This window comes from Crinia signifera, chromosome 6, assembly GCF_055691185.1.
Source record: "Crinia signifera chromosome 6, ASM5569118v1, whole genome shotgun sequence".
Classification (NCBI taxonomy): domain Eukaryota; kingdom Metazoa; phylum Chordata; class Amphibia; order Anura; family Myobatrachidae; genus Crinia; species Crinia signifera.
The window spans coordinates 118,984,545-119,004,417 of record NC_139222.1 but is presented as its reverse complement, the minus strand read 5'-3'; the positions used below and the strand labels follow the sequence as shown (position 1 = coordinate 119,004,417).

Below are 19,873 nucleotides of genomic sequence, written 5' to 3'. Positions count from 1 at the left end.
ATGGGCGTAAATATGGGTGTACACGGGGGTGTGCACCAAAAATAAGCGGTGCTACTACCGCACGATCGACTAAGGCACCGTTCATTTCGGACACAAAACAGGCGGCCGCCAACCGCCATCTCAAACCACCCCTACAGATACCGCATGCCAGCGTGCGCCTGAGTTTGCTAATTAACGCTGATTCCTACTCAAACACATACACCTGAATGTAATAAGCAATGCTGCAGTCTATTAAGTCAAAACCATGATTTCACTACCTGCAAGCCACACACAGCACTCAAACACAGTGGCGTAAGTTTGTCCCAGTTGCCCGGAGGCAGCATCAATATTGGTGCCCCCCAAATACCTCAATCAGTACGGTGTCTGTCACCAGTAAGACAGGTGATGGGTCTAATACAGGGTGTGACACTTGCAAAAATGATATTTGGAGGGTGAGTCAGCCACAGAAGTGGTATCAACAGCTTTCAATTAACTAATTCAAATTTTCAGGGCATAAGAGGGTGCCCCCTTGGGAGCAGGAGCCCGGCGGCAGATGACTCCATTGCCTCCCAGAGTTACGCCTCTGCTCAAACACATTGGAAGCTTATCTTTCTATACTTCTCTACATTGAAAGGTTTGTTTAATTTAAGGTAAGAATCTTTTTAAGACCTGCTTATATATGCTAAGGTAGGTATTTGTTAAACAGTTAGACACATTCACTACGTGCTTTCATAGACTTTACACAGTAGCACACTCAATCTACACAAGTCGACATGTGTCAACGTGTTCACTCTAATACAAACATAGGTTTTGTATTTAGGATACAATAACATAAACCACATCTAACACCTACAAAGGATGTTTCAGCAATGTTTTAAGCCCATGACCACTATTTTGCACATTAATTAATTCAATCAATTAATTAATTTTCATAATTATAGTTGAAAGGCAAGATTTGCAGGTCCATATATATGAAGGGTATGTCAGCATACACGAGCGGTGACATAAGCTGACTTTTCTATTGAAAATAATAGGGACCCGTCCGTGCAAGCTGGCGTACGCTCAGATCTCCGCAAGAAGGCGGTGGGAAGACGGACGAGAGACGTCCGTAAACGGCGGCGTACGCTCAGTTGTACGCCAGTTGTCGGAGTGTAAGTGCTGGCCCGTCCGTGTACGTTGGAGTACGCTCACTCCCCTTCTACGTTGTTTATGCCCGTACGTATGCGGCTGAGTTGTGGGTGGACTTAACCCCAACGGCCGCGTACGGATAGCGTACGTTAATAGCGAACGTACGCACGTTTGGCCGCTCCAACCAGAATAAGGCCCAAAGTGAGGGGAAAGATGTGGTTCGCAAATATATGGTTGAGGGTCTTATTACAATGTGAGACATGGATTGTGGGAAAGATAAGATTGAATGGTCTTTCCTTGACAATGAGAAGTGATGGAAAGGTATAATTTGAGATGTGGTGTACCTGAGGGGAGGGTACAGAAGAAGTGGGAAATAGCAATTGAGGGAGTAAGTATGATGGTAGAGTATTGTAGAATTATCAGGCAGGTATCACTACAAAACTGAGAGATGGAGCCTCATGATAGCAGGTGGTACATAGTACAGTTGGGTTTCATAGAAGAAGGACTTTGCATGGAAATAATCGGGGCGAGGAATGATCAAAATGGTGGGTTTGGATAAATTGTTAGTAACTGGTGGAAGGGAGTCTGTGTTTATCTTGTTGTTCTGGAAATGTAGGTAGAGAGAATATGCCAAATAGGGATGCAGTCAATTTCCCTACAATCAAAATCCGGATGGTCAAAATACCGACAGCCATTGACCAACGGTCAAAATACAGACAAGGTCAAAATACAGACATTTAAAATATCGGCACAGTCAAAATACCGACATTTAACTTGTTCATACTTTGCCATCCCAGTGGACATGGAGGGGGAATATAATAGTGTGCCGAGCGCAGAGAGGCACCATGCCCGAAGCCTGGCGAGCGTATCGAGCCATGCAAGGGGACGCGGTACTATGTTTGACTGTCCATGTCGCACCAACATGTGCTGACGGGCGGAATTTCATGCCCTACCACCCACTAGGGCGTGGAGGGAGAATAAAATAGTGTGCCGAGCATAGCGAGGCACCGTGTCCAAAGCACAGCGAGTGCAGCGAAGGGATGCGGTACACTCATATGGGTTTTATGTTGACCTATGTCGACATACAGACCAACAAAATATGAATAACTTGTGTATACTTTTTGACCTGTATATATATACAGTGGGCATCTCTTCGACGATCGGAAGTCCAATCAACAGTTCTTTTGATAACAAATTGTGCCAAAATACATTTTTATTGTGTACTTTATTATTACTCATTGAGCATCTTTTATCATTAAATAAGATTGTTACTTTTAAATGTGTTAATTCATGTCTGGAAGCGCACCCTGATCTTTTTCCCTTTCTTCATATATATATATATATATATATATATATATATATATATATATATATATATATGTAGCTGGGTTGCGGTCCGGCACTCACCCCTCCTGCGCGACTGCCCGGGTGCCCGTACAGTTGAATGGACAATAAATAGAAAAGACGAGACTGGCACTCCTGGGACTTGTGAGAGAAATCTGTATTCGAAAATATACAAAGACCAACGTTTCGGGGCAGAAGCCCCTTTGTCAAGGTGCGGGTGATAACACAATAAAACAATAGTGAGTACCTTAAATAGGGAGGGTGATGTTCGCCGCCAGCACGATGCAGGACGCCCCGTTAGCTTACCGGAAGATGCCGGGATGCGTGAGAGCGGAAGTGTCGTCAATGTTCACTTCCGGGAGATGAGACGCATGTTGCTATAGAAATGGAACGCACGCTGTCTGGTTGCTCGGGTAATCCACTTAGTGATTACTCCGGTGTCAGCGTGAGTTGTGTGTGGCTGAATGGTGCTATGCTGGACCCTGCATCACACTGGCCGGCCAACCTGGAATGTAAACAGTATAACAGTGAAAAAATATTTTTGCATATAACGGTGAAAAGTTATGTCAATGCAGTATATATAAAAAAATAGTATTTTTAAAACATTAGTGCCGTGCAACTTTACATCATAGTGGATGAGTGGGATGAGGTCGACACTATGTCGACCTGGTTTATAAATGTGGGTGACACAGCAGTAGACTGTTGGAATGGGACGCTTGAGTTCTGGGGTATGCAACCTTTTACTGGAGCCGAGGTGCACATCAGGTTTAAAAATCACTGCTGATGAAGTTCAGAGCAATGTTCTAAAGTAGAGTACCATGTAGATGGTGCAAATAATGGTGCAAATGGATGCCGAGGGGACTGGGAAAAAATATAAAGATGGTTGAGGAGGAACAACAGAGTACACATAGGGCATATTTATGGTGTCCCTATTTGAAAGTAGTGTGTTGGCATCAGGTGTTCACCGTTACTTTGAGTATCTCATGTTGCACCATTCTTAGGGGCTGGTGATCAATACGTTTTTAGAAAGAGAAAGGGATAGCGAGAATGCAAGACGGAGAAGAAAAAAAAGCACACTTGGGGCATGTACTAATGTCCCTTGTTCATTATACTGTAGTCTGCATCATGCAGTGTTAATAAAGTGGTGGCCCATTAAAAAGGAAGAAAAAAGGGATAGCGAGAATAATAGCCGGAGAAGAAAAAAAGCACACATGGGGCATGTTTTGCCCGCCTGAATGGGGGGGAGAAAAGGACTGTCCCCCTTAGGTGGTGAAAATACCCTTTTCTATATGGGGTAATCTTGGTTTTAGTCGTACGTCTATATATGATATAAGGAAAAAAAGGGATAGCAAGAGATTAAGCCGGAGATGAAGAATAAAGCACACAAAATGATGGCTGTTGAATGCCCATAGTTCTAGATGAATAGATTATATGGTATCCTGTCGTTCAGTCCCATCGGTTTAATGGAATTCAATTTATGGATCCATCTAGTTTCCAGGCGCAGTAGCTGGTTTCCTCTGTCGCCACCTCTGTGGCTCTCTGGGACATGGTCTATGATCATATGTTGTAAGTCTGATAATTTGTGTCCCTCTTGCTTGAAGTGTTTGGCCACGGGTTGGTCATTTCCTTTGCCTCTCAGGGTTTGGCTGATCGCGGATCTATGTAGTGCCATTCGTTCTCTGGCTGTTCTAATAGTTTTGCCCACATATAAGCATTTACACGGGCATGTGATTACATACACCACGTGTGTTGTGGTGCATGATAGCACATGTCTGATGGAATATTTTTCTTCAGTTATAGGATGTATGAACTGGGGTCCCGTTAGCATGTGTGAGCAAGTCGTGCATTTGATACATTTATAGCACCCTGGGGCTTTGCTAAGGAAATGTCTATCTGGTCGGGCTTCCAACTGGAAATCGGTGACGTCATTGTGCACTATGATGTCCCTAATGCTGCGGCCTTTAGTGAAGCACAACATGGGTCTTTTCTGGTGGAGTCCTGGTAACCCCCTGTCTGTCTTGACAATGGGCCACAGGGCTCTGGAGGCCCTCGGTAGTATCGCACTGGCTGTATTGAACCTGGTGACAAAAGGTAGTACGTCTTTCTTGGGACATGCAGTTTTCTGTTTCAGCAAATCAGCTCGGTTGAGCGATAGAATTTCATGTTTCTGTTGAGACAGTGTCTGTCTGTTGTATCCTCTACTTTCAAATCTGGACACAAATTCATCTAGAACTGCTGGCAGCTGGGTGGCATCACTAGTGATTCTAGCGGCCCTAATCAATTGTGATTTAGGCAAAGCGGATTTCAATGACCTGGGATGGAAGCTATTAGCTCTCAGTAGCGTGTTCCTATCGGTTGGCTTTCGATATACTTCGGTGCTGAGGGTGTTGTCTTTAATCTTGATCAGAACATCCAGGTAGTTGATCTCCGTAGTCGATGAGTTGTGTGTAATCTTGATCGGGGAAGTTGCGCCATTGATCCTTTGTACTAATTCTTCCAGGCTACCTTGGTCACCTGTCCAGATCATGAACAGGTCGTCAATGAACCGGGTGTACATGATGATATGTTGTTTGGCACTGGGGTCATTCAGGATCAAAGTTTGTTCTTGCTCGAACATGAAAATGTTCGCGAATGACGGCGAGACGCAGCTGCCCATGGCGCATCCCGACGTTTGGCGATAGAATTTGCCATTGAAAAGAAAATAGTTCCTGGTTAGGGTTAATTGTAATAGAGTCATAAAGAGCTCCAGATTTAATGAGTCCATTTTGTTCGCAACCAGGAACCTACGTGTGGCTTCTAGTCCCTCTGATTGAGGAATACAGGTATAAAGACTGGTAACATCCATTGTTACCAGTAAGGCCCCAGTCGGTACCTGTTGGACGTCACTCAGTCGGTTAAGGAAATCTGTAGTGTCCTTGATATGTAAAGGTTGTATGACAATAAGAGGCTGGACAATGCTGTCCAGTAGTCGGGAAATAGGTTGAAAAATGGAATTGGCGGCACTTATTATAGGCCTGCCAGGAGGTCTTTGAAGTGACTTATGGATTTTTGGTACCGTGAAGAACACTGGTACCACTGGATGTTCCTGAGTCAACACGGTCTTCAGTTTTTCCGAAATTTGCCCTGCTGATAATGCTTGGCACAGTATCACATCCACCTCATGTTTGTAAGTGTCCGTTGGATCTCTGGGTAGTGGTTCATACACCCCCTGGTCGGACAATTGGCGGTTGGCCTCCTCAATGTAGTCTAAGGTGTTCTGAATGACTACCCCACCTCCTTTGTCTGCCGGTCTGAAGACTACATCCCTGTAGCCTCCCAGGTTTTTTAGTGCACTCATTTCTTCTCGGCTCATGTTATTGTGGGTCGGTACCTCTGGTGCATTATACCTGTCGACTGATTCCTCCAGAAGACGAAGGTATGAGGCAATGGATGGATTGGAGGATGGGGGGTCGAAGGTGGATTTGCTGTGCTTCATGATGAATGGGGCGTGGGGATCCGTGTTAGAACTTTGTGGGGTGTGTTGGAAATGTTCCTGAAGACGCAATTTCCTACCAAAACGGTATAAGTCGCACTTCCACGTGAAGTCATCATAATGGGTGGTGGGTACATGAGACAGGCCCATGTTGAGGACTTTTAGTTCAACGTCACTGAAATGTCTTTGTGACAGGTTATAAATTAGCGATTCTTCGTTCCTTTTATTCTTGGCGATTCTCTTGTTTTGCCCGCCCCTGCGGGTGGTTTGCCTCCTTTTTTGCTGGCGGCGGTAGCCGCCGTTGCCCCTAAAGGGGTCACCCCGTCTGGAGTGTCGGAATCAATTTGAAAATCGCTGTCACTTTGTGACAAGTTGGGAGTTTTTCTGGTGCTCTCACTCCTAGCTCTCCTGAATGGTCTGCTTCTCTCCCGCTGTGGGTGTCGCTGGTGGGGTGAATCACCTGAGAGCCATCTATAAACTGCATTCTTCTCATAATCATCCTTTACAATTGATAATTTATTTTTCTTGAACTTAATGAGGTCACTCTGGTATTTATTGCAGTCTTCCTGTAGCTTGGTTAACCAGTCAGTATTGGTGTCCGCCGCCAGTGAGTCCCTGTGGGATGTTTCATATGCGACTAATCGGTCCTTGATTTTTCGTAGTTCGGACCCTGATTCCTCCACCACCAGGACCATGAGGTCATGACTACATTTGTTCAGGATACCTACCCACCTACGGCAGAACTCAGGATTGTGTCTGCCTATGGTGGGCATGTTGCGTATCCTGAACCCCCGTGGTATCATGCGGTCACGTATATAGTCTGAGAGGCTTACCCCATGCAGGAGAAAATCAATCTCCCTCTTTTTGAGTTTGAGCCATTCGCGGTACACCAACTCTACATTGGGTTGTGCCTCCATACTGTTGAGGCTCTGTGTGAAGAGACGTTGTGCGGTACCCTCCTCCGTGAAGCTATATTGCTCCCTCAGATCTACTGTTATGCCGGAAAATCCAGGTGTGCTGGATTGAGGCAAACTGGTGGAGTTGCTTTCAGTGGCTCCCGCCGGGTATCTCCCTTGCGGTGTACTCATTCTTGCTGCCTGCTGCGTCCCACTTGGTGCTGTGATGGTGCAATATGGTGCAATGTCCGTGCTTGATGTGAAGTGCTGGGGAGTGAAAGTGATAATCACCTCCTGATGGTAAGGTATAACACCTGTAACGAAATGCGGGGGTGCCCTGGCTCCGGTGGGCCTTGCGGTCCTGGACTTGTAGCTGGGTTGCGGTCCGGCACTCACCCCTCCTGCGCGACTGCCCGGGTGCCCGTACAGTTGAATGGACAATAAATAGAAAAGACGAGACTGGCACTCCTGGGACTTGTGAGAGAAATCTGTATTCGAAAATATACAAAGACCAACGTTTCGGGGCAGAAGCCCCTTTGTCAAGGTGCGGGTGATAACACAATAAAACAATAGTGAGTACCTTAAATAGGGAGGGTGATGTTCGCCGCCAGCACGATGCAGGACGCCCCGTTAGCTTACCGGAAGATGCCGGGATGCGTGAGAGCGGAAGTGTCGTCAATGTTCACTTCCGGGAGATGAGACGCATGTTGCTATAGAAATGGAACGCACGCTGTCTGGTTGCTCGGGTAATCCACTTAGTGATTACTCCGGTGTCAGCGTGAGTTGTGTGTGGCTGAATGGTGCTATGCTGGACCCTGCATCACACTGGCCGGCCAACCTGGAATGTAAACAGTATAACAGTGAAAAAATATTTTTGCATATAACGGTGAAAAGTTATGTCAATGCAGTATATATAAAAAAATAGTATTTTTAAAACATTAGTGCCGTGCAACTTTACATCATAGTGGATGAGTGGGATGAGGTCGACACTATGTCGACCTGGTTTATAAATGTGGGTGACACAGCAGTAGACTGTTGGAATGGGACGCTTGAGTTCTGGGGTATGCAACCTTTTACTGGAGCCGAGGTGCACATCAGGTTTAAAAATCACTGCTGATGAAGTTCAGAGCAATGTTCTAAAGTAGAGTACCATGTAGATGGTGCAAATAATGGTGCAAATGGATGCCGAGGGGACTGGGAAAAAATATAAAGATGGTTGAGGAGGAACAACAGAGTACACATAGGGCATATTTATGGTGTCCCTATTTGAAAGTAGTGTGTTGGCATCAGGTGTTCACCGTTACTTTGAGTATCTCATGTTGCACCATTCTTAGGGGCTGGTGATCAATACGTTTTTAGAAAGAGAAAGGGATAGCGAGAATGCAAGACGGAGAAGAAAAAAAAGCACACTTGGGGCATGTACTAATGTCCCTTGTTCATTATACTGTAGTCTGCATCATGCAGTGTTAATAAAGTGGTGGCCCATTAAAAAGGAAGAAAAAAGGGATAGCGAGAATAATAGCCGGAGAAGAAAAAAAGCACACATGGGGCATGTTTTGCCCGCCTGAATGGGGGGGAGAAAAGGACTGTCCCCCTTAGGTGGTGAAAATACCCTTTTCTATATGGGGTAATCTTGGTTTTAGTCGTACGTCTATATATATCCACGCCGACGTGGATAGTGGGGGTATGAAAAGGTTGTAGGACGCGTACCGCCGCCCCTCGCGGGCTCGCTGCGCTCCCCACGCTTCGGGTTCGCGTTGAAAGTGGGGGTGGTACAGCCTGAAAAATGACATTTGGGGGCCATTGAACATGTTTGATACAAATTTCAATGCATTTGGATGCATTTCTGTTAAAAATCGCATGCGATGCATTGCGATTTTTTGCTATACGATGCGCATCGTGGGAGCCGTGATTGTCCACAAGTACCTTCAAACCCAGCCTGTGACATGGCAGACAGCAGCTGATTGGCTGGTTGTTTATCACTTTCCATTTTATAATTTTTTGAAGCTTGATGCATATGGCCCATAGTCATGTCAAACAGCTACAAGTATCTTCGTCCCAGTCAAATATTCCCTCAGATCTCTTGTTAATATTGTCACAGTGGTGGCAGGAGTGCGGCCAAAATCACTGCGCATCAGCAGTGGAATCTGTATGCTCTAGTGCTCAGACTGCACAACACTGATAAGAAAATGTCCAACATGTCATTATTCCAAGGATTTGCGCATTCGCAGTAGGGTCTGAGCTCTCTACCGCTACTCCCAGACACTGATGCTCCCAGCAGGAGGAGGCTGCATATAGGCCCCCTCCTCTCTTAAAATGCCCCTGTCTCTCCTGTCATAAACCACCAATGCCAAAGCGGAATACTTTCCATAGTCAAAATAGACTTGACTGCATTTTCCCTTTGCGATATCGGCGCCACAGTATCGCAAGCCTCCAAAACACTGCACTTTTGGATCACTCACTATCCTATTTTTTTTCTAATTTTGACTATATAGTCAGAATTGTAAGCAAAATTTTTATCTATAAGACATTTGGAGTACTCTCAATTGTTCAGTTGCTGTAAAGGTTTTGTAGACCACTTTATCATCATCCATTCATCACACATTATTCCTATAATTGGAAATATCAAATGGAAAGCAAGTCATACAGTAGGCTACCATAAATGCTGACAGTGCTGATTTTCAAAGTCCCTTAGTATATTAATAATTGCTATACAGTGATCTAACCACCATCCACATTGACTGATTTTGGCCACATCCACACATTTCTCCAATGTCACAATTATTTTCTGTTTGAAATATCCAACTATGGGAGAACAATTGACTCCATCATATATGGTTTGAGGTGGTGAGAGGAGGTCAAATGGTTGAATTGGTCAACATGGAAATGGTCAACAATTTTTTTTTTTTTGTGCATTTACAGTACAGTATATGTACACCTGAGGCACCTTCAGCCTGGAGTAGCACTCCTCTCAGCTGACTGATTTTATTGCTACCTGCACATTGAACAAGGTAAATTTGGCCATACCTCAGAATGACCAGCTTCTGATGCGAATCATGTCCTGATTGCCCTTGAACTCCCCGCCATACCCAGACTCACGATTTGGTGCATTTTTGACACACAATGTGCCAACAATGTACTTACATTGCAACGTACAATCTAGCTGCCGCATATAATCGATTGTCTCGCGATCGATCGTGTGCCTCACAAAACACCTTCCAATCAAATAAAGATTTGAGCTAAATTTAAATAATGGGCTGGCCTTACTAGGGGTACATAAAGCAGGTACCATTTTTGCTCTGTGCACTTCCGTTTGCTTAGTGAGGCTTGGTTTTTATGCTGCTGAACGTTCCATTTCTAGCTACTGTGCATTGCTTTGTTTTGCATGGCAATACAAGGTGCTTTATACTGCTTACTATCGTGTGTTAAATCCTGTATTCTGCGGTGATGAATCCCTGTCGCTATAGAGCACGGGTGTCAAACACAAGGCCCGCGGGCCAAATCCGGCCCGCCAGACCTCGTCATGTGGCCCGCATGAGGAGATAGCACGCAGGGGCAGTGTGTCCCAGCTCCTGCTTAGGCCACCTCCTCTCACCCACCCCCTACCCCGCGTGCACTCGCTTGCTCACCGGAGCTGCGGGGTTGGTTGCTGGGACTGGGACGTCACGCAGCTGGCGATCCGTGCTGGACTGCTGGTAGTAGCGGTAACCGTGTGTGCGAGGCGGCTGACTGAAATAGGTTAGTAGTGTATAGCTCGGGCTGGTCGCTGTACGTGGGGATCTCTGTCACTGAGGGTGACATTTACACACCAGGCCATGCTCTCCTCTAGTCACTGCGTGTCTATTTTGCTAGCCCACATTAAAATGTCTTTTCCAAAATGGTTTCACCTCCTCTAGCATCCCTAAGGCAGCTCTGTACCTTCTGTCCCTGTCTACCACTGAACCCTGCACCTCAATATAATTTGTACTGGATGTGGAATTACATTTCTGCAGCATAGCTCTGTGTTTGATGGCCCACCATTTTTGTTATCGCATTATTGTTAAATGCATGTCCTGTTTCATACTGCTTTAAAGTACACCTTGTACAAGTTTTCTGTCATTTGTACTTTTTGGGGGACCGGCCCTTTGAAGGTGACCAAACTGCTGATGCAGCCCCCAATGAATTTGAGTTTGACACCCCTGCTTTAGAGTTCTGATGTCCTGTGCTGTGGTCAACCTGAGTGGGCCCAGCACAGGAGGAGGCTGAGGTCCTGCTGGACCAAAAATTGGCTGTTGGAGAGGGATAAAGTGTGTGGAAGGACAAACATTTTTGGCACATGAGGCAAGGCAGTAATTTGGCTCTGCTCTGTCTACTCCCTCCCACATGCACGTATGGGAACCACATTTAGCACCCAGTGCATTCACCCCCCTAACCCCTCTAGCTGCTGCCCTACTTGTAGGATGATGTAAAGGATGATGTTTTGCTCAAATTACTGTACAACAAATAAAAAAAGGCTCGCAACAATAAAAATCACACTCCATGATACAGTGTTGTCATATCCCTTGTGGAGTCTATTTTTATTCTGTGCCCCTCTTGCTTTAAACCCTGGCTATGCCACTTTATTGAGTGGAAGCATGCTGCACAGATAGTTCTTTCAAAATGCATATCTGCCCTGGACTTGAGTGCCTTGAAGGGGGGGGGGGGGGGGGGCTTTATTAGGGGTACCAATTCCCCATGAATCCCCAGCCAGAGCTTATTAGTTGAGGGGTTGTGTTACGGCCAGAAGACCAATGCAAGTGTGTCCCTGGCTGTCTCATTACGTCTTTGCCTGGTGGAGCACATTTCTTGTTTAATAGAATGCAACTTGGTACTTATGTAATATCTGGGCTCCCGTTTTTCTTATGAGACCGCGTCCGCTCGCCACGCTTAGGGCACGGTGGCTCGCTGCGCTCGCCACACTATATAAAATCAACTCCATGCGTAGTTGGATAGTAGGGGTATGAAAAAATGGGGTGCATTTAACATGGGAGCCCAGATAATACATAAGTACCTGCAACTTTATTTCCCCCATATTTTTGGAACCAGTGCAGGTGCAAAAGTCTGGTGCTTATTCTTAAAATACAGGGGTCCTACGTTTTCTCCACTGTATTCGTTTGTGTGAGCCCAACTCAGACCTGCACTCAAAATTTGTAGAATAAATGCATGCATACGCTATGCTGTGCGCATGTGCGAGCCATCAGTACGAAGACAGCCAGAGAAGGTTAGCTGCTTCCAGGCTGATTGACACCACTTAGGGGCAGTAACGCACCATTTTCTGCAAGTGTTCGAATAAGCAGGCATTCCCCAGCCATTGGGCGGGAGGACCACTAACATCATCAGCGGCCTATTTCTCCCCACGATCTTTGCAGGGGGTAATCCATTTGATGGTGAGTGATTCCGAATGGATCTCCCCCTGTGTGCATGGTTGTGAACACATTTGCAGCCAGTCACATGGGTGGGATTTCAAACATGCAAGGCATCATGGGGCACTGTTTACCTGTTTGCTGGGCTCCAAAACACTTGCAGCCCAGCTAGCAGGTCCGAATCGGGCCCTGTGTGTTTGTTTGTTTGTTTGTTTGTTTGTTTGTGTATGTGTGTGTTTGGGGGGGGGCAGCAGTTTTTTACTGTTATTTTACACTTTTTAACACATTTACACAGAGCGCTGCACAAATCTCACTGATCTGTGCAGGCTTCTCTAAACACATTTTGTTTTAAGAAATCAAGGGTGTGTTTGCAGAAACATTTCTATGTCAATCCCCTTGTTTCTGTGTTGTCTGAGAAATTACAACAGTTTGCTCAATGGTGAATTTTGCTAGTATCTCCATGTCCATCTGTCTTTTCTAATTTTATTTGAAAGAAAAACTCTTGTGTTTATTTTTTTTAATACATTTCCATGAATGAAAAAATGGCCAAACACTCCAACACGGGCAAACACAATGCCTAGTAAATTTACTGTTATGGGTGCCCAAATGACCTACTGTATGTGTGAAAATTATATTTCTGATGCTGTACTCGTAGTGAAGCCTCCTTTGACCATTTCTGCACCCTCTGATAATGGGGAGCAGTGCAAGTGAAGAGGGTGGTAGAGAAATTAGGATGCTATTGTGGAAGTGCAAGAGCTTGAGTGGGTCATTTGTGTATACTAAAGAGGATGTTGTATATGTCTAAGTGGCAGCAGTTCTTGCCTGGGATAAAAAGAAGGGAATTGTGAAAGATGGTTCTCAAGTTTGGTGGTATTTATAACAGGGAGGTGGATGTGATAAACTTCATGCAGTTGCCAAATTCTATTTATAAATGTATTGGGAGTAGGAAACACCAGAACTTCCAGCTTCTAGCAATAAGCAGCTTGGCGGCATTGCACATGTGCATTATTAATAGGTCTGTGGCTTTAGTCACTGAAACCTATGAAACAGAAGCACCAAGGGGTCCCGAGGCAGTGCGGAGGCAGTAATCTATTCTAGAGGATTTTTTTTTTAGAGGATAAAAAAAGTTTGTAATTATCTAGGGCATGAGTTGCTAACTTTGATGAATGATTCCTAATTATAATTTTTATTTTAGGACTACTCACCTGCTACTTCCCCATCATCCTGGGCTGGTAGGAACACTTTGTCTGATGTTGCTATTGTTTGAACTATCAAGAATAAACCACATTGTCTTATATTAAATTAATTGTTACATAAAAAATACATACAGATCAAAACATTTTATAAATATTGTCATATCCAGTATTGAATAACCCAACTTTTGAAGAAGATCCTCCCGCGGTATATGCATGCGCGCTCCTGAAATGTAGGAATTAGGCCTCAGGTGGGTAGGGGTAACTTTGGATAGACAATACCTACAATAGTTTCAAGGCAACACAACATATGTTATGAAACTTGGCCTGATTTGGCGAGTAGCTGCAGGCAATGAAAAATAAACAGAAGATTCAGTAGATTTACCTCCTTACTTCCTGTTTAGTACATACATTGTGTTTCTATGCAATCTTAATGCAAACTCGCTACATGTTACAGCGAGATAGATCTCATTGAAACTTTTGACTACATTACATTTCGACCATAGCCTATGTTTTTAAGGGGATAAACATTGTTGCTATATTGTTTTGGAATAATTTGATTCATTAGTGCTGCATTATTGAATATCTTGGTTTTCAGTGTATTTAAACAGCCTGCCATTCTCTGGGCTGCAGCTTTTTGTTCCTGATATTGCAGGGTTTTATCTCATCTCTTTCCCCACTTTTCTGTCTCTCCCCTCCATCTTCCTTCCATCCCTCTCTTCCTTATCTCCCCTTATGGGGGGTATTCATTTCCTGCCAATGTCGATGATTTTCTGCCAAATTTACATTCAACCTATTTCATTGAAACCGATTTTTGGACTGTCAGTACAAAATCGTCATCATTGTAAAACAAGTCATTTGCTGATCCACATGTTTTAGTTAAAAATACGGCCATTGTCAAATATTTTTCCTGGATGCAGATTTGGCTTTGAATAAAGACGAACCTGAATCATCAGGAAAAAAAACGGCTGAAAGTGGCTGCATTGTATTGGTTTGCCCAGATAATCTTGACAACATTGAATACCTATACATATAATTTCCCTTATAACCCTGTACTATCACTTTAATTTGACACCAATGTGATGCCATGGGGTGGTTCAGATGGGCTGGCCTGGGGGGTTCCGCACCCTGAACTTGTCTCAGAGTAGTGTTAGGGACTTGTCCGATAGAGGTCACCTGGACGTGGTGGACAAGCCCATAATAATGGCCATCATTATGCTAAGAACCTCAGAAATGCAATACAGCAATGATATTCATAGGTTTAGCATTTCTATTTAGTGTGCACCTGCAATTTCCTCCTCCTGCTTGCTGCACCACAAATATCAGCAGGTAGCACCTCACATGTCCAGGGTGTGCAATCTATGGCCCCTCCCCCAACATTGAATTGCCCCTGCTTTATTTATTATTTATTGTATTTATTTGTCACCTCTTCCACCTTGCTCCCCCTCTTTATCTTATCTCTCCCTCTGCCATCTGTCTCCTTCCTTTACTCTCCCTCTTCCTCCCATATCTCTTTTTCCCATCTCACCTATTCTCTATAATACCAGATGTCTTAATCTGCCTAAATGGCCAATAAGTAGTGTGAAAAAAAGGATTCTCATATTCTGCAAATGCTGAGGAGAATAAAATAGAGGAGACAAGGAATGAAACTAAACAAACTCTGTCATTAATCCACAATGACTAGAGAGAGAAACCTTTAATAATGGGGAAAGAAAGAAATGAAATTGTGTTGTTTCTAAGAGCTGGAACATGTCATTAATCAACACTACCCGCTGAGCACTGACTTGAAGAGATAGATCAAATGCCACCAGCTAACCTCTTATTTTTTGTTTTTACCAAGAAATATATGTTATTCTCCCTGTAGGTTTCAGATACTGAACTGGAAATGCTGAATTATTTAAATTAACTCGTACCATAATTTTAGTTTTTATTTTTCAATATTATTTGTCTAACATAAATATTACGGGATGCCTACAAAAAATTCTTGCTTCAGGACTTTACTTCATATCTATAACATGGTGTGAATTCTACCTGCAGATCTCATAATTATATCACAATGAGTGATTATCAGTACACTATGCATGCATAAGCAATAATAATAATAATGATGATATTAATATATCACTTTTCTCCCAATAGAACTCAAAGCGCTTTACCATTGTCTTTACAGCTCAGAATACACGAACAAGATTAACAGTAGATATCAGTAAAATGGTTGAGTAAATAGGTACGTCTTTAGTCTATTTTTAAAGGATTCTACAGTGGGGGCTTCTCACACTGTGCGAGGATGACAACTCCATAGAGTTGGAGCAACAAAGTTGAAAGCTCGACCCCCGGATGAATTCAAGGAGATTCTGGGTACTGTTAGTAGTCCTTCTTCAACAGATCGTAGTGATCGAGTAGGACAGTAAGGAATCTGAAGCTGCTGCTGGTACCTTGGGCCCTGGTCATGTAGGGCCTTGAAAGTGAGTAAGCCAATCCTGAAAATGATTCGCCATTTTACAGGTAGCCAGTGAAGGGAGTAGAGAATGGGAGTTATATGGCAGGAGCGGGGCTGGTTAGTTAATAGTCTGGCGGCTGCATTTTGTACCAGCTGCAAGCGGTTCAATTCTTTTGATGGGAGACCCAGGTAGAGAGCACTGCAGTAATCTAGGTGTGATGATATAAATGCATGTATGACTTTAGGCAGGTCTTCTGAGGGAATTAAGTGCTTGATTCTGTTTCTCAGATGAAAGAATGAGGATTTGATTGGGGCTGACACCTGATGTTTAAGTGTGAGGCCACTATCCAGGACAACACCAAGATCAGCACATGATCAGAGTTTTTTAGTGTTGTACCTCCCAGGGTAAGACCTGTCAGTTGGCTATGCTGTCGTGTTGTCCTGTGATTTATCATCAGGACCTGTTTTATCTGGGTTCAGTCTCAGCCAACTGGCACTCAACAGAAGCTCAAAATGATTTGAACCAGCTAAGGACTGTGCCACCCAGACCACAGAAATTCTTCATGCGCTCAATAAGAATCCCATGGTCAACGGTGTCAAATGCTGCAGAGAGGTCCAGAAGAATTAGAACTGAACAGTCTACACATGTGTCACTCATCGGTATCACGTGCCCTCTGGCTCCTCCTGCAGGCTGCGGCGCTGCATGACGTGTCTGTGAGCGACTGAGTGAGGCTAGCAGACTGCAGACAGTGAGTTCATTTATGGGGCAGTTCAGCAATTGTTGTCCCTGTCCATGGCCACCGGGCAGAGAGCCAGCAGCAGTACACAGCCCACCCACAGCGCAGTCGGCAGTCCTGCAGTCACACTGTCACCAGTCCCCTTCTGAGCCCTTTCTGGTGCCCTGCTCTGCCCAGGCCCGGCCTAGCAGCTCGCTGCTTTAGTCTCTCCACTGTCCTCTCCAGTCAGGTGGCCACCTGCTGGGTAATGTGCCCGGCTCCAGGTCCCCAGCCAGCCTCCCAGGCCCAGCCAGCCCCAGCAGCAGGTACTCTAGATTACTAATGTGACTGGCCCAATATTATGTTATCACACACTCACCCTGCCTGGCCTCACCGCTCACAGTGCCTGGACTCACCGCTCACCCTGCCAGTGCCTGGCCTCACCTCTCGCTCCCCCCTGACAGAGCATATAACCCCTGGCATAGTGTATGTAACCCGCTGGAACAGAGTATGCAATCCATGACATCGAGCATGGAATATGAAATCCTTGGCATCAAGAATTAAACCAGTAGCAACTAGCATGTAGGTAAGCAGCACTTATACGTAATAGGCTTTATGGCGTGTGGTATTATACTGTATATAATGGGCATTACAGTGTGTGGCATAATGTGTAATGGGCAATACAGAGTTTGCTATAACATGTTATGGGCATTACAGTGTTTGCTATAACGTGTAATGGGAATTACGGTGTTTGGTATAATGCTTAATGGGCATAATGGTATTTGGTATAAAGTGTAATAGACATTACAGTGTGTGGCATAACTTAATGAGCATTATGGCATTTGGTATACTGTGTAATGGGTGTTACACAGCGCACACTGTTCATGTTATCCCTGCTTTAGAAAAAAATTAAGTCCTGGCATAAAGAGTAATGGGCATAATGTATAATGGGCAACACGGTATGTGGCATAATATGTAATGGGCATTATGGCATGTGGTATACTATGTAATGGGTGTGTGACATGTAATCGGCATTATATTGAACATTTTTGGAGCGCGCCTTTGTCGCACACTGTTCATATTGGCGCTCCTTGACAAAAAATATGTTGAGTCCTGGCATAACGTCTAATGGGCATTGTGGTGTATGGCGTAACATGTAATGGGATCCCGGTATGCGGCATAACTTGTAATGGGCATTACAGTGTGTGATGTAACATGTAACTGGCATTATGGAGTGTGAAATCAAGAATGAAATTAAAGCAAAGGTTAAAAAAAAAAACATAAGGCGGGTCAAGGAGCGGGACTGGGGGCAGGTCAGTGGGTGGGCTGTGAGTGTGTCAAGAGGCGGGCCACTGTCCAGGAATCTCTCAACACCAAGGTGGCAACCCTATATACAAGTGTGGTGGCAAGCATGCAGTGATTAACATGCTTTACAGATGGGTGCTGGGCTACAATATCACTGAATACAAATCACGCACATTAACGAGAAATGTAAACATACAGTAGGTTTCCTCTATGCTGTTTCAGCGCCAGGGGTGCTGACAGCTAATGAAATTCACTGATCGTTACTACAGTATATCAGTGGCTGTTTTGGCTTGGTGGTTTCACCGATGGTTATCTCGACTTACAGGGGCTATTTTTCCTTGGGTGGTCCATGAACCCCACAGAGGGAGAATAGAATTGGTGGCAAGTGCAACTTGCCCACAAGGGTTTGCAACATCTTATAATTGGATTAGTACATTTTGTCAAACATGCTAGATCCTACAGTAGGTTTAAGTGCCATAAAACATATTTCTATCCAACTTCTATCTGAAGTGATGCAAACTGCTCATAAGGTTTCAGCTCAAGTAGCATATGACATGTTGATGTCTCTTGCTTCAAATGCTGCTGCTAGAAGAAGAAAAAAAACCTTTTCCAAGTGACCCACTTTGGATGATGATATGGGAAAAGTGAAAAAACATTATGTAATAAGGTCAGGCTTAAAAGATTTGCCCACATATAGTGATACTTCTACATGGACTCAACTGTAAACATCAATGCAATGATGTAAATACTTTAATGATAAGTTACAAATATGCATCACACACAGGGGGTTATTCTCATTCATTCGCACCCCCCATGTGTTCCCACGGGAGACTGCTGTTGTGTGTTTGCGTATGTGCAGACTGTGCACCGGGCGCACGCACCCAAGACTGCAGGCATAGGGCAGTGGTGGATAGTCGCCCCCACAGGAACGCCTAGCATCTCATGGGCATTCCCATGAAAATATTGGGCGTTCCCATGGTAATTGGCCCGTGCCATGGGTGCCGTGGCAGGCAGCTGACATCAATGAATGTGACTTATGAGCAATTGGCACAGTAGGCTATTTCCAAACAATGGGGCAGATGTATTAAGCTTTGCGAAGAGATAAACTTGAGATAACTTGGAAAGAGATAACGCACCAGCCAATCAACTTCCAACTGTCATATTTCAAACACAGCTGATTGGCTGGTGCGTTATCTCCTCCAATTTATCTCCACTTTATCTCAAGTTTATCTCTTCGCCAGGCTTAATACATCTGCCCCAATGACCCTTATTCTAGTTGAATTGGATGGATGCGTATTTCGAACGGGCACCGAGTGTTCTTAGCCCCGTCTACCATATGGATCGCTCACACCGTCTGAATGCGGTAAGACGCTGAGAGAATGAACCGCGAGTGGATGTTTCATGCGAACACCTCTCCCATCTGTGGGAACCTCCTCCATTCTCCGATGGTCGCCGAACATTGAATGATGGACCGAGCGGTCAGGCAGCACCGACTGCTCCAGACCACTTGGACATTTTTCCATATGAAAGCAGTAATATGGGTGGCCAGCTGACATCCGGCTATGTCAGATGTCCACCCCCCACACGCGCATCATGGCCAGATTACCATACGTACGCCCAGCATTTTCATGGGAACGCCCATGAAACGTGGGGCGTATGCATATGGTAATGAGCCCAAACATCCTTTCATGCCCCTCTCAATCCCCTGCTCGGATGTTTCCGACCGATCGTTTTCTGCACGGAACTCACGCCGTGTTCGGATGTGCGAGGCATTCGCACATGCACAGAAATGCCTCTGCACATGCGCAAACATCAAACATTGGCTGTCCGACTGCACACGCAGCCGTCCGACTCAATCAGAATAAGGTCCAATGTGAAACAATTGATGGTCATCAAAATGAACAAATTAACTACAAATATTAGGAGGAAGACCTGTGCCACCAATTACAACAAACAGGCTTTTATGTAATGGTAGAATCTAATGGAGATGAGAAAATATTGTGTGATGATGAACATGAC

The 19,873-nt window shown here is 44.7% G+C and overlaps 1 long non-coding RNA gene across 2 annotated transcripts in view; it reads right to left on the bottom strand.

Annotated features, from left to right (window-relative positions):
• Positions 1–19,873, bottom strand: part of LOC146007040 (uncharacterized) — a 143,261-nt gene that overhangs the window by 26,127 nt on the left and 97,261 nt on the right. The gene's annotated exons all lie outside the window — the stretch shown is intronic.